At 47.5% G+C, this 15,576-nt stretch overlaps 1 protein-coding gene across 1 annotated transcript in view; it reads left to right on the forward strand.

The window, feature by feature from the left end:
* LOC113489122 (acid-sensing ion channel 2) overlaps nt 1-15,576 on the forward strand; it is a 514,852-nt gene that overhangs the window by 295,893 nt on the left and 203,383 nt on the right. The gene's annotated exons all lie outside the window — the stretch shown is intronic.

The following is a 15,576-nucleotide window of genomic DNA, read 5'->3' on the forward strand; positions in this document are numbered from 1 at the left end:
AGGAGAGGAGAGGAGAGGAGAGGAGAGGAGAGGAGAGGAGAGGAGAGGAGAGGAGAGGAGAGGAGAGGAGAGGAGAGGAGAGGAGAGGAGAGGAGAGGAGAGGAGAGGAGAGGAGAGGAGAGGAGAGGAGAGGAGAGGAGAGGAGAGGAGAGGAGAGGAGAGGAGAGGAGAGGAGAGGAGAGGAGAGGAGAGGAGAGGAGAGGAGAGGAGAGGAGAGGAGAGGAGAGGAGAGGAGAGGAGAGGAGAGGAGAGGAGAGGAGAGGAGAGGAGAGGAGAGGAGAGGAGAGGAGAGGAGAGGAGAGGAGAGGAGAGGAGAGGAGAGGAGAGGAGAGGAGAGGAGAGGAGAGGAGAGGAGAGGAGAGGAGAGGAGAGGAGAGGAGAGGAGAGGAGAGGAGAGGAGAGGAGAGGAGAGGAGAGGAGAGGAGAGGAGAGGAGAGGAGAGGAGAGGAGAGGAGAGGAGAGGAGAGGAGAGGAGAGGAGAGGAGAGGAGAGGAGAGGAGAGGAGAGGAGAGGAGAGGAGAGGAGAGGAGAGGAGAGGAGAGGAGAGGAGAGGAGAGGAGAGGAGAGGAGAGGAGAGGAGAGGAGAGGAGAGGAGAGGAGAGGAGAGGAGAGGAGAGGAGAGGAGAGGAGAGGAGAGGAGAGGAGAGGAGAGGAGAGGAGAGGAGAGGAGAGGAGAGGAGAGGAGAGGAGAGGAGAGGAGAGGAGAGGAGAGGAGAGGAGAGGAGAGGAGAGGAGAGGAGAGGAGAGGAGAGGAGAGGAGAGGAGAGGAGAGGAGAGGAGAGGAGAGGAGAGGAGAGGAGAGGAGAGGAGAGGAGAGGAGAGGAGAGGAGAGGAGAGGAGAGGAGAGGAGAGGAGAGGAGAGGAGAGGAGAGGAGAGGAGAGGAGAGGAGAGGAGAGGAGAGGAGAGGAGAGGAGAGGAGAGGAGAGGAGAGGAGAGGAGAGGAGAGGAGAGGAGAGGAGAGGAGAGGAGAGGAGAGGAGAGGAGAGGAGAGGAGAGGAGAGGAGAGGAGAAGAGAAGAGAAGAAGAACTATTATTTCGGTTGGATCTACAACAACCATCTGGTGCAACTGCCTGACCAGTTCAGGGCTGACCAGAAGTTAAAGCCTGTTATTAAGGGCATTGTCCAAATGTCCCTTACACACTGACAGGCCTGGGGCACCGACCACCCTCTCGGTACAGAAATGTTCCCTGATGTCCAGTCTAAACCTGCCCCGGCACAGCTCTGAACCATTCCCCCACATCCCATCCCGGATCCCAGGGAGAAGAGCTCAGCACCTCCCTCTCCCCGTCCCCTCCTCAGGAAGCCGCAGAGAGCCACGAGCTCACCCCTCAGCCTCCTTTTTCTCCAAACGGGACAAGCCCAGCGGCTGCTCTCCAGCCACTCCTCTCCCTGTTTACACTTGTGCCTGACGTTACTTCATCCTAGGTGCAGAATCCAGCATTTGGACTTGTTAAATTTCAGCCCATTAGTGGTGTGTGGGTACCCTGGATTCAGCAGATGTTCTCAAAGTCTTTTCTATTATTGGGCTGGATCGAAGCCTTTTCCTTTGTTTCCTTTTTAACAAAAAAGGATTTCAGTAAAAAGGTCACTGTATGTGATGCTCTGTGTCTTCTCTCAGTGACACAGGGCACTGCATGATTATAACTAAGAAGGTCTCAGTGGGAGCAGAGATGCTCCAGGTTTGCCCATTCCCAGTAAGCTGTGTTATTTATTCAAAACAGCACTTTGGAAAAGTCTTGCTCAACAAATGCTTGCTAATGAGGAATGCAGACTGCTCCCAGAACCATCCTTGAGCCTCGCAGGAACTTCTGCATTTGCTTATAGCTTCTTAACAACCACTACTGAAAGACCCCGGAGGATACAGGGAGATTCCCAGTAACTCTGCTAATGAAGAAGGAACGCATGAGCACTCTATATATTTGTTGCCTGATTACTATAGAAATAAATGAATCAGGGAAGCACATTGAACAGTCAATTCTCTCTTATTCAGAAACCAGCACAATTTAATTAAGTCTAAATAGCACTTAGAATGGTGAATACTGAATCGATTGATGGGCCAAATACTCTGGAGAGTGTTTTATTGGAAGCTCTGTCTGATTCCCTGGATGCTTGAGCAAAAATTAAGAGAGCAATCCTTTCAAAAGCCTATTCCTCTCAAGGCTGGAGGCTGTTAGGTTCATTTCCAAAACAGATTCTCCTTTCAAGAGTTAATTGGTCCCTAGTCTTTCCAGAGACATGAATATTTATTGGGTCTTGAGCCGGAATCTTTTCAGTTCACAATGGTGTAAATCAGTAGTGACAGAAATGAAGTCACTGAGACTACAGGGGAAAAGGAATCAGGACCTTTTAGTGCCACAGGCCTGGGGATGATGACATGTCTTACGCTGCATCTTCATGTGAGTGTCTCAGCTTGATTCAGATAAATAACTGTATACACGCTGCCCCTGCGGGGATGCAGCATGGGCTCAGTGGCCAGGCTCATCCAACAACCTGTCTTGCGAAGCCCCAAACAATACGTGTCATGACCTAATTTAAAAAAAGCCTGGCGTGGTGGTGGTGAAGCTAGTACTGAAGCACAGAGTCTGCTCTTGGCTATGGCCAACCTCGGTCTGGAGTCACTGCTGGGTCAGTTATGTTACAAGGTGTAGGGACCCCATTCCCTCATGGGCTTTGTCTCAGTGATGGTGCATTTGCCCTCTTTGGGGAGCACAGAGGCTGTGTCCCTGTGTCCCCATCACACGTGGCTTGGAAGGACTGTGCTGTAAGCTGGGAAAGCAGCTGGTGCTCTCAGGTGTGGCTGCGACATAGCAGCGTTACCCAGTCTGCCTCCCTTTTCACAGAATACCTTCTCCCCATCCTGGCATTTCTAAATAGCCCTGACCACAGAAAAGTACACGAAAGCCCAGGTTAACAGATTTCAGCAAAAATCCCAAAGCAAAGAAGTTCTTTGCAAAGGATTATAGCAGGATAACCGTGACAGCCTTCAAAGAAGCTCTAATAAGCGAGGAAGTGCCTGGTTCCGGTGCATCACCTAAGCCCTGCGCCTGCACAGTCTCCCTCCCCCAAGCTATTGCTTGTGTCCTCTGGTGACCTGCTCTCATTTTGCCATTGTAGGAATGCAGGGCTTGATGGATGGGGTGAAACTGGACTTCACTATATACTGTCACTCTGAGTAAATCAGGTGCAGGCTCAAGTCGAGAAGTAAGTCCATTAAGTCCAAGCTCAGGTGCCTTTGGGCTACTCTGGTGTGTGTGTGTGCTGGCTGAGCATCACACTCAGCATCTGCTCTGTGCTAAGAGCTAAACTCTGGTATATTCGAGGCTGTAGCACCCAGCCCTCCATAAATCCATCCACACAGCACAGGAAATCTGTAGCCTCAAGGATACCGTGTCCCAGCTGAAGGCGTGCGGGCATCCAGAGGTGAGCTGGGTACCCTTCAGAGACAGTGGAGAGTAGCTTTTGGGTCCTAAACCGTAGACCAGGGCAATTCCTAGGGTTTGAGCCGAGACAGCATGTAAATGTTGTGACTGAGGCTGTGTGTACATTTTATTATGGCTCCAGACCCTCATGGAGCTGAGACACCCCAAGAGCAGACAGATGTTTTGGAGGAGAATGTGTGGCTCTCACATCAGGCAGCTGTAGAATAATCCTCTCACTACATCACAGACTTCCAGCTCTAATGTCTTCTTACAAAAGTTCTGCCAAACTTTCTGCATTTCCCAACTGCCTATATTTATCTTACAATAATGAGATTTTTTTTTTTCCTGTTGGTCTCCTTTTAATTTTGGCCAGAGCAATAGTAACTAACATTACCAAGGGCAATTGATTGAGAGGGAGCTCCTGAGGTAGCAATTTCTTTTTTAATTAGAGCATTCAATAGATCCCATTGGAAGAAAGTCTGTTAATCAGTTTTTAAATTGTGCAGTGGAGAGTTACAGCAAACACAGACATGTAATATGGATGCTGGTTTTCTGAGGGGCAGGGTTTAACTAGATGCAGGAGCAAGCAATACAGCTGGAGACTGCACAGATGACTATGATGGGAAGCCATAAAACAAAGAGCAGTTTGAACAGGATCAGATTTTTATTTTAAAGCTTAAAAAGAACAGAAATGTTTCTAGAACTTTTTTTTTCCTTTATCTCTGGGGAAATTAAGTTGCACATTAAGCCACTGTCTTATTCATAACAGAAGAAAATGAATTGCTTGAAGTAGTCAATCCTTTTTTGAAATGCCATCATCAAATCCTCTTGTCCCCTCTTCTCAGGTGCAGAACTGGTAACAATATTGTGTTTTCATAAACAACATACTGTTTCCTATCCCGTAATTATGCTCATTTTGCACATGGTATTCCTTTCCTATTGCTCAATCATTCAGTGTGGAGCTGCCACTTCTTTCTGAATCCAGATCGATTTTGTCCTTCGTACCAAAAGAAATTGCTGTGTTACATTGCAGTTCGTTGTACTGCTCCAAGCCACAGTTCAAGCTGCTTTTCACGGGATTTTGCAAAACTCCTAATTATAAACCTACTCTTGTAAGTTTAGCATTAAGGGAACGCTAATGTTCTTGTCGCTTTAGCATTACAAATGGGGAAACCGAGGCACTGAGCACACATCACGCAGATTCCTCCAGCTAGAGCAGGGGCTCCAGATAGATTTATTGAAGTCGTAAGCTGACACACAGCCATGGAGATCTCTCTCTCTCACACATAATTCATGTGTTTAATGCACAGCTTTTAAATGTGGTCTAATGAATAGTTCACTTTAATAATAAATGTGATGCTGCCTGTGCAGACACCATTTTATAAACAAGAAGGTGAAACTGTAGTAGGAGCAACTATTTTGAAAAATCATGTGAGCAAGTGTTTCTTCTAGTTCCACCAAGAGAAAAACCAAAGAGGACAAGAAAGGATCATCTAAGCTGACCATTAATTTGGAGAAGCTTATTAACCGCTTAGTGACCCACTTACTGGAGGGCAAGGCAAGATGAAGAACTTCCATTATAATATAACGAGAGTCAAAGTGGATGGTAATGTCGTATTGAATATTTGTTAGCTGGGACTCCAAGAGACTGCCCAGGATCTAAGGGAAGCAGCAACCTTCCCCAACCAGAGAACGATACAGTGGAAAGGTGTAAGGTGTAAGAGGATATTCTTCCAAACTTTCTGGAGATTTCAGAACATAAAAACGATCAAATTAGATTAGACCGAAGATCAGCCTAGACCGTTACTGTGTCTCAGAGAGGCCACGCTTCATCATCAACAAACAGTTGGCAAATAATCCATTTTCCACTTTCTTAATCCTTTATGACCAACAATTGATTTGAGATGTGGAGTTATTCTGACTTCTGAAATCTGGTTTATCATTAACTGTTACAATTCAGGTTATTCTCACTGCTCATGTAAAGATCAGTCCCTCCCTGGCTTCATACAACTCCCCAAGGCAAGGGCCACTGCCAAATCCATGTTGCATATTCCCCAGGGTGTGGACACGTGCTCACAGCACACACACACACACACACACACACACATACATGGTTGTGTGTGATGGTTCATTCACCTGATTTTGGGATCCCTTCCTCTTTGCAATGCTAAATCCACAGGAACGCTTGCTAAAAATCACTTCCCAGTAAGGGATAATAGTCTATCCTCAGCTCATAACTTATTTACATTACATATTCTCCCGAAGTGATGCAGGCAATGTATTAAATGTCTTCGGGTTTTGGGGAGTTTGGGGCTTATTCTTTTTAACAGGTCTACTTTTTTTTTCCTTCCTGTAATTTAAGCAAGGGTTCCCAGAACTCAGTGCAACTCTGTGGGTCTGGAGATGAGAGAAAAAATTGGAAATGATAAATTCTGGGAATTAAAAGTGATCTAAAGTTGCTGTCACGTTATAATGCAGTTTTCAGGTCCAGTATCTCATATTCTGCAAGATTTGGACGTAGATTGCATGCACCACTGGAAAGGGAGTACTCGCCCCCAGTCCCAGGCACATAAAGCACTGGCTCTGTCTGGGAAGTGTTTGCAAGTTCCAATAATAAATAACAATAATAGGACCTTAAATATGTCGCTAAGCAGGGCTGAATAATACCTATCATATATTGCAGACCAGGGCTAGTGGAGAATTTCCTTCTGGGATGAGGAAGGCGGGAGGTTTTGTGGCTTATTTGAGGAAAAGTAGAGGAAGATTGTCTGAAGGCTGCTGGGGGGGCTGTCAGCGGCCAGGCAGTGCCGGGGGGCAGGAGGGCAGAGGCTGGCAAGGCCGTCGGGACATCTCACCGTACCCCAAAACGTCTGAGTGCAGAGGAAGGTGTGTAACGCAAGGCTCAGGCAGAGCTTTGTACTATTTCTATAGCAACACATAAAGCATCTGGGATTAGAAAGCAGGTTGGGCTCTGGAAGAGGAGCCAAACTACAGTCTTTGACTTCAGTATCAATCCCTGCTTGATATATTTGCTATACCCACTTCTTTCCCAGGGAAGGCTTAAAAAACCAGTGTGGCTCAGGCATGGAAAACTGGCTCCTTGCGCTGCTCTCCCTGATCACTCAGGCTAATGATTGCTCTGCAGTGCATAATATTTTTTCAATCAGATTTAAGAGGAAATTCAATTGATCATCACTTTCTGCCCAGACTTCTTAGTTCTCCGTGCAAACTCGGAGCTGCTTTGCATGCTAGACAGGCTCATACTGCACCGAGCCAACCTATGGGAAATTAATTCAGTACAATTTTTAAAGTGCACTAGGTTAAGTCTGACATGCCTTTCATCTAGTAGGACACAATGTGAGGTATCTTGCATGTCACCCTTATGGAGGCAAAAAGGGGATGAGGCAATGTATGGCTGGAAAAATAAGATAATTATTGACTCATTTCAGATTTATTCTGTATTTTGGGGATATTGATAAAGAGGCTGGGAAACATCCACATATATTCTTTGCAGCTGAGAGAATATGGCTGGTCCTGCTGAGGAGCAGCAGAAATTCAGAAAAGCTCGGTCTGGCTGTACGCAGGCATTATAGATGTGTCACACAGAAAGCAATAGTCATCTGAGGTGTGCGAGGGGGCCAATGCCAACGTGAGGAAGATGAAGAAGCTGGCAGGGGGACAGTCCTCAGGTGGTGGAGGGAGGCACCAGAAAAAGCTTACTGCAAAATGCTTTACCACCACTTTGCCCATCACCTGCAGAAAATTCATCTTCTGCGTGGTGGCTGCCTGTATTCAACAGCAATCCCCAAAACATTGCCCTACAGCCCACCCTGCTTCTCCTTCCTCCTCTCCTGTCTCTTCTCCATGAGCCCTGCTCTACCTTCAAGCCAGGTGCCCGCAAATTCTCCATTACACCTACTTCTGCTTAGCTCACGCACTGCTGATTACTGTCCCTGGGTTTCTTCTGGGCTCCTCGCGTTCAGAAAGAAATGCAGAGAGGCTCAGCGGTGTGCAGGGGGGAGTGATGGCTGTTCTAGACAGCTGCAGAAGCAACGAAAGCCCCAGGGTACTACGGACTCAAAACCCAAAGCCTTTATTCAAGTGAAATTTCCCAGCGGTGTGTGAATCTTGAGACTGTGAGAGGAAGGGACTTGCCTGAGACTAAATAAGCAGGTAAAGTACAGAGACCTCGGTTCACCGGAGAATTTAACCTATGCTGTCAAGCCAGGAAAATCAATGCGACGATGGCATATGTGGCTGAGAACTTACAGAATTGGGGCCAGACCCCTACACTTGGTGCTGAGGTGGCTGCTAGCACTTTGAATTGCATTAGGGAGCAGCTTGAGAGCCAGAGATTTGAGTGTACCAAAGTATTACAAAGTGCTGGGATTTTTTGTTGCCTCTGTGGAAAACAAGCCCCAGAACACATCCCCAGTCTCCCCTGCATAATATTTCCTTGGACATTTGCCGCTGAATTTTTGTTGAAACCTAGTCTTTTCCAAAAACAAAACAAAACAAAGTAACACATCTATATGTTGGGTTGAAAATGAATTATTTTGATGAGTTGTGGGAGGGGAGAAGTCAATTTTCCAACAGAAAGAAATTCCCACTAGTCTGGAGGAAGACTAACATCCTCTGTCAAAACGTATTTGGTTTTTTCTTTAACTCCATTAAAAAAAACCCAAAAAAACAACAAATCTGCCAAAAAGCTCTCCTGGTGTCATGCTAAAACATGTTTCTTATTAAAGTGGCAGCTGAACTCGGTACAGGATTGAGGGGCAAGGTAGGGGAGGGTTTGCCAAAGTGACAAAGAGGGATTGCGGCTGTGTGCTCCAGGGCTATGAGGGTACAGATGTTTGCCTCTGCACTGCTGCTCCACATATTTCCAGGGGTCTGTGGCCCTCATCTAAAACACTGAAACCCTTTCTTGCAATAATTCAGCTGGCAGGTGACAGAAACAGGAAGGGAAAGCCAAATATTCCAAATGCAGAGGAGAAATACTGGCTGGGTGCTTTCTTCCCAGGCAGCATAGACCACTCAGGGCTTTGTCGATCTGTCAGCTCTGGAGATGGTGCATAATTCACAATAATAATTTCCCTGGTAGCTGAAATTTGCTCTGGACTGCAATTTCTTCCAGTTCATTCCTTCCTTGTGTTTGAATCACGTTTGTAGTGTGCAGTATTCAAAACCTGAGCTCTGCTGCTGAGCTGTGATTGGTCTGATAAACCCAAGGTATCATTTCTGATCTGTGGCTGGGAGTACATATTATCCATTTCCAGAGTGAATATTTGCCGGAAAAAAATTTGCAATGCCTTGTTCGTACATGCTGATTTCCAGCAGAACTGGCTCCTTCAACTAAAAATTTCAGCCCCCTCCCCAACCCAAACAAGAGCAGCTCCACTTTGGGACAAACCTGACCAGTTTTTCATTTCATACCTCCCTGGTCTCCCGGGAAGGAGGGTGAGGTGCCATCTGAAGGGCTGGCCAGAGCTAAGCCCGGGAGGAATGAGATGTCACTCAGCCTTGGTTTACAGATGGGGAAACTGAGGCACGGGGGGATGTGCTGGAAACCAGCAGGTTTATGGAGAATTGGGGCTAGCAGAATCGCTGACATCACCCTGATGTGCTCTGTGTGAGGCTGCCCTGCCTCCTCGCTGGGGTCCTGCAAGCACCCGCTGGGGAGTCTCTGGGAGCAGAAGGCTCTCGCTTTCCTGCCTCCTGCCAGCCCACAGACACAGCCTTTCAAGTTGAGAAACTGAGGCCCTGAAGGCCTTTCCTCTGCTTTGAACCACCACAGCAATTACCAGAAAAGGCTTTTGTGAAGGATTTTTTTTTTTTTTTTTTTTTTTTTTTCCACTTGTAAAATTAGCTTTTTGTGAAAGAAGGCAGCGTCTCCTTTCCTCCTACTAAGATACATATCCTTAGGTAATGGCAGGGCCAGTGCTGGGCGAGGGAGGGGAGAAGTGGGATCAGCCTCCACCGCCCCATCAGAGACGTGAAAGCTTTCATTTGTCAACACAGAGATTCCACCCCAGATCCTGCAGTGACAAATCATTGTCACTAGGATAATCAAGCGGCAGAGACAGGGTCATTTATCTTAGTTCTTTGCTAAACAAAGCACTTTCCTCCCTCCTGCCTGGCCCTTGCAAGGCTCAGGGGGCTGTGCTGCCTGGACACATGTGGGCAGAGGTCCCCATGTCCCCACCACTGTCAATCAAAGCCTGAATTACCCAGGGATGTCAGAGGTGAGAGGTGTACATGGGCCTGCAGTATCCTTCCAGGCACCCTTTGCTGGGGAAATAGAAAAGTCATCCAGATGGCAGAAAGGCACTTCTTGCTCTTCGCCTCTCCTGAATGCTAAGCCAGGCTTGGAGCATTCACCAAACATGCGTTTGTGAGCTGCGTAGCTCATCTTGCTGGTCCTTTTGCACTTAAAATGGGAAAGATATTTGAGTGGAGCTGGCAGCTAATCAGGCCAACCTGGTAGGTAGTAGCTGGAGTGGGATTTGAGAGGCTGGTCCTCATTTACCCGGTGCTCAGCCCAACCTCCTGCATGATTTAACCACTCGAAATGCTCATGGCTGGGTTTGATGCCTAAATCTCAAAAGACTCAACTGCGAAAGAGTTGGACTAGAATTGACAACAACTTGCTTGCCCAGTGGAAGCCATCAGCTTGCACCCCTCCACCCCTTGTGTTCACAGTGAAGCCATTCAACGTGAGCCCAACGGCTCACAGCAGATCGGCCAGAAGTGGTAACTCATTAAGACCCAATAACTGCCCACAATTTTATACATATGTGTGGCAGCAGAAGCCCTGGGTTGGGGTGTGGGTTTGCCTTTGCCTCTAACTCCTGAGGAGGCTTTGCAGCAGTCAGGGGTAGGCGTGGGTGCCAGGCTGTGGTCAGCCCAGGGCTGGGTGGACCAGTGCTTGGGTTTATGCAGGTCTTGCTTTGCTCTGGGCAGCCAGGCTGAAGCAGGAGGCTGGAGACAGAGAGTGATACTACAAATTGTTTTCTCTCTTGAATAGAGTGAGGTGAGCTCTCTGAAGCAAAGCACTTACTGTGTCCTTTCTGCCACTCTCCCTGATCACGGCAAATGACTTTTCCTTTTCACTGGCGTGCTCACAAGCTTCTGTTATTTTGAAGTGTGGCTGGTGGGGATGTACTTCAGGCTGTGAATTTGCTCGCAACTTCTTTCCTCAGGGTTTCAGTTCCTCCTGTTCATCTCTCCACTCTTCTCACAGTGTGACTGATTTCTTAAGTCAATACAATACTGTTTCTCCCTGGTGACTGGCATGCTCCTGTACAAAAGTACACAGACTGTGAAGCTGAATAGGCCAGCCTCTGAGACAGGATTTTCTCTGGGAAATTTTTAGATTTAAGGTAGATGTCTATTTACAAGTTGCCTGTTCTTTATTTTCACTTTTTTTAGTTGAAAATTGCTAGTGTGCGAGTGCATTTTCTGTCAGATCATAAACCCAAGAAAGATGTTAAAGAAACATTTCCCTGCTAAGAAACTCTGGCTCCCTACATGCTTATATTTTACATACAAAGTGCTGCTCGCATCAGTGAAGTTGCCAGCTGATGCCTTGAACTCATAAATTTTACAGAACATTGTCCTGATTTCAGTCCCTTCCTTCACAGCTGTGGGAGCCATCGCCCAGCCATGGGTGTACGTGTCCATGGGGAGAGAAATAGAGAAATCAGAGCTTCTAAGGCGTGCTCGGCCCCATCCCCGGGTAGACATTGAATGAGAAGATCTTGGAAATTAGATGAGGAAGAGTCCATTCTGTGAAGTTTTAGGTGTTTGATTAATTTATTTGTGGTTGGACCCTGAGCCTTGAAATGCCCCATCTGCCTGGGGTCAGGGACACAGCATCAACCCCAAAGGGGTTCTCCCTCCTGAGGGTCTCCCTCCAAGGCAGTCTGATGTAAAATGGGGTTGAGTCCCTTCTCTGACGTCTCAGTTACCGCCTAGAGCTGGAGAGAGGATTTCCTTTGCAGACAGGCCTTGGATCTGAGCCAGCCCAGCCATTCTGAACTCCTGCAATTAGTCAAAATATGAAGGTGAATTATTTTCTGACAAAAGATGTAGGCAGACAGGATTTTTAAGGCTTCATTAGTCCAGATGCTGACAGGCCTGGTCTTTTCAGCTCAGTGGCCAAAGCTTGTGATGGAGAGCAGATTCTGATATGTATAATTAAGAAGCACTGAATAATTTGACAGATTGGAAAAACATTTCAATATGTGTTCCAACAGGGAAGGTGATTGGCATTTCTGTGTTACTTCCCTGCTAAGAAACTTCCTAAAAGAGGTGTCAACAGTGCACGCTAATGAGCCTGAGGTGATCTGGGGCCCTCGCAAAACATGATGTACACCTCCACGCTGGACTTAACCCCCCGGGTTTAACATTGCTGAGGTTGCTGTGGGGCAGGGAGCACCTGGTCTTATGCCCGAAGTCCCTGCGGAGTTTGTGATGAGGGACGGGCTGTAGCCCCTGTAAGCCAGGGTACGCCTCTGGCTGGCTCTGTGCCCCGGCTGTCCCCTTTACTAACTGACTAGCGGGGCAGTGGTAGACACTACCTGTGTGCTACAGCTTCCAGGCTGAATCCACTGCACACATACAAAATACCAGGGCTGGCTTCTTATCTGCTGGAGCCATGCAGTCTGCACAGACTGGGGAAGATTTGCCCAGCCCCACAGTGATTTAATCATATTTGCAGAAATCCTCTGCCCCATCTCCTCATCTCCTTTCTCTCTGTCATTATTGATTTTTCCATTTGATGGCAAGCTGGAGTTTTCCAGCGAGGCAGAGGCATCCTGTCTGCATGCAGCATACACGTCCACAGCCTGCACTGGGGACCGGGGAGGGAAAGAGCTGCTCCTTCCCCGATACAGATTGCCTTTGATCCAAGAAGGGAAAAAAAGGGCTTCCTGATGCATAGGCTCTGAAGAAATCCTGCCCTTAGATCCTGTTAATGAGATACTCTCATTATCCTGTAACAAAACTGACTGGAAATCTGCCTCTGAATATTTTTTTCCCCTTCAAAAATCTTTGGACAAGATAGACATTTCCCTGGGAATTTTTTTTTTTTTTTTTAGAACTTCATTGCAAACTCAGGGAGCTCAGGAAAAGCAATTAGAGCTCAGGAAAAGCAATTAACCATCCAAACTCTCCATCCTTCTGCCCTCCTTGTTGCTCTGCTCTTCTCTCATTTCTTGCAGCATATATCTAGGAGTGATCCACAGCTTTACATTTAACAGGCCAGTGTGCGCAGGCGGCAGGGACCAGCGAGCCCACAGCACCTGTAGCCAAGTCCACCTGAACCTTCCACCATTTCGCAACAGTTGTCCTGCCCCATCCCTATAAACCTGATGGCACAAGCCAAGAAATTGAGATAAAGCTTCTTCGGATCCTTCTTCATATTAAACTCTGGGTTCCTCTAATTAAGGCAGGTTTCTTTCCTACCTTGTTCCATTTACCCATTAATCCTCGGAAGCACTATGGTAGGCACAGAATTAAAATGTCCCTGAACAGATGCATTATAACATATCCTGTTTGGATGTTTGAGTTTCATGTTGGGTCATTTCAAAACAAACCCATTAACTGAAACACCAGAATTAATTTCTCTTTCTCCTTTCTTTTTTTTTTTGTTCTCCAACTGAAATTTCTAGCCAATGCTAATCCAGACTTCGTGCCCACAGTGGCTGCCTTTCGCAGGTTGGGGGTAAAGGCAGCATTCACCAAGGGATGCAGTGAAACAAACAAAAAAAATGAATAACTTAGTTCTGCCCTGTTTTCCCGAGCCCTTCATTTTCATTCCACCCATCTTGCCCCAAGCTGGTCTGGACTCAAAGCAGACCATATTCCCTTTGCCTGGTTTTCTGGGGTTTCTGTGCTCTGGCTCCATCCTCTAGCTTGCATTTCCCCCCTGTTCCAGTCCATCAGCTGTGGGCTGCCTGGCAAAGAAACAGAGATGATGAATCGGTGAAAATGAGCAGCACGAGCCCCTCCAGTGCTGTGAGGAAGCGTCTGGGTCTGCTCTGGGAGGAGTTGCAAAGCTCACGCGTCCGGGAGAGACATGATCTAACTCTGTCTCCATGGCAGATGAGGGGGAAGGGAGCGTGATGGGACACGAGACTTTCATGTCTTTCAGATGTCGTCTTCAACAGCAAATGTAGTGAAAACAAACATTAGCTTCATGATGTGAGACTAGTTCTTTCTTCACGCGCTCGTATTATTGTAATCAGAAAATGTGCTGTTGCAAGGCTTTTTCTGACTCGCTCCACAATACTTGGATGTGTTATAATCTATTGAATTCCTCCTGGATGAATCTCTGAAGTGGGGTGCTCTCTTTCTTCTACTTACCACCTTTTCCCAGCCCCATGGAGGCACAGGCACAGCACCGCAGGCTTTTGGGTCACCTGTGTGTGCAAGGGAAACATCCACGCCGTACTCCATGGCAAGGGCGCCCTGCTGGTTGATGGTCTGTGAGTTGAAGGTGAGACTCACCAGACGTGAGTGCTGAGCGAGCTCCTGCTACACAAAGGCTCCCAGACCTGGCTACAATTTCACTAACCAGCTCCTGACTCCCACTAAAGTCCCTGTCTCAGTGGGAATCAGACAGCAAAACCCTCATGCATGAAAACCTTATCCCGTGCAAATCTCACACTGATCCCTGCCTCACTGGTAAAAGACAGAACTGGCTCTCCTCACTGCCAACAACTTCATACCACAACACAAACAATACTGATGGGCCTTTTTCTTGCCTTGTGCCTAAAGCATCACTCCTGGGAGGTTTTCAGGGTTTCCTGGCTCTGTGGGAAGTGAGGCTGGTCGCAGCCATCTCTCCCATAGAAGTGGGAACTTCAAAACACTCCGGAATAATCGATGTAATAGCCATCAGGGAGTCCCTTATTTTCCTGAATATGCCACATTAATGCAATTGCGCTTTTTAGGAAGGTTAATGTGATGGTCTAGCTAGTGAGGAAGGGCCCACTAATGATCCCAGTGCGGCGGGGAGGCACCCGGAGATGTCTCTTCCTTCTCATCACTTCTATGCAGAGGGTGACAGCAGTGCTGATCTCTCTCTGATTTCAATGCAATGATGAAAACCTATAGCCAGAAGTGCCTCTGGTGACTGCGGGAGGGTGGTGATAATTGTGCTTGAGGACAGTGAGCAATGGAGACACTTAAACGCGGGGTCATCTAGGAAATTACAACCCTGGGGTATTTCTGAATGCTCCTCTCTGCTGAGGAAGAGAGAACTGTCATCTTATAAAACACATGAGGCTTCTCAGTGAAACAGCACTTCTTTGCTTCTGTGTGGATATTAGCAACTTCTGAATGGAAGAAGAAGATCAGGTGATTGCCAACAGCCTGTGTGGGGTAGGGTCTGGGGGTGCAGCTCTGAGCAGTGATGCACAACTTCCCTTGTTCGGTGATGGGCTCACAATGTTACCTTGTGAGGGGACTTGTGCTGATCCCTGACTTGCAAAGCACGGGGAGAAAAGGATTGTGGTGGGGTCCATGATAGGAGGTGATGGGAATATCTGCTTTTGGCTATCTAACCAAACTACATTGCAGATGTCCCCAAATCCTGTACTGTCTGATCAGTAAGGCACTTCCACCAACTCCCGGCTGCCTGTGCAACCCGTAAGAGGTTCCCCGCTCACGTAGGATGCACAAAGCCTATGGAAAAACAGAAGAGACCCCTTAATTCCTCATTTACCTCCAGAAATCCATCCCTTGCTCCTGCTGGAACAGTTATCCAGGACACACTCTGTGCTACACAACCCAGCACCAACAGTTACAGCCACGGCTGCTGTCCCGGGGATTGATTTTCCGCCATGGGGGTGGCTGCTGTTCCAGCCCTTCTGGTGTACAGGCTGAGACTATTTTCACACCTACCCCTGGGGATGTGTCCTGCTCTACCATGAGAGCTCCTGGCTGATCACCCCTCTGCTCCATCACGGTCCAGGTGAGCTATTCCCGCTCCGTGGTTGAATTGGTAACTGTTGCAGTTTAATGAGCATCCCCAAGAAAACACATTCCCTGCCAGACCACCCTGGGAGAGACGTTCTAAGCAATCCCTCCTGAAGCTAGTTGGCAACTTTTCAGCCAACCTTTTTTTTTTTTTTTTTTTTTTTTTTTTT

The sequence above is a fragment of the Athene cunicularia genome, assembly GCF_003259725.1.
Source record: "Athene cunicularia isolate RWA chromosome 27 unlocalized genomic scaffold, athCun1 chr27_part1, whole genome shotgun sequence".
Lineage (NCBI taxonomy): Eukaryota > Metazoa > Chordata > Aves > Strigiformes > Strigidae > Athene > Athene cunicularia.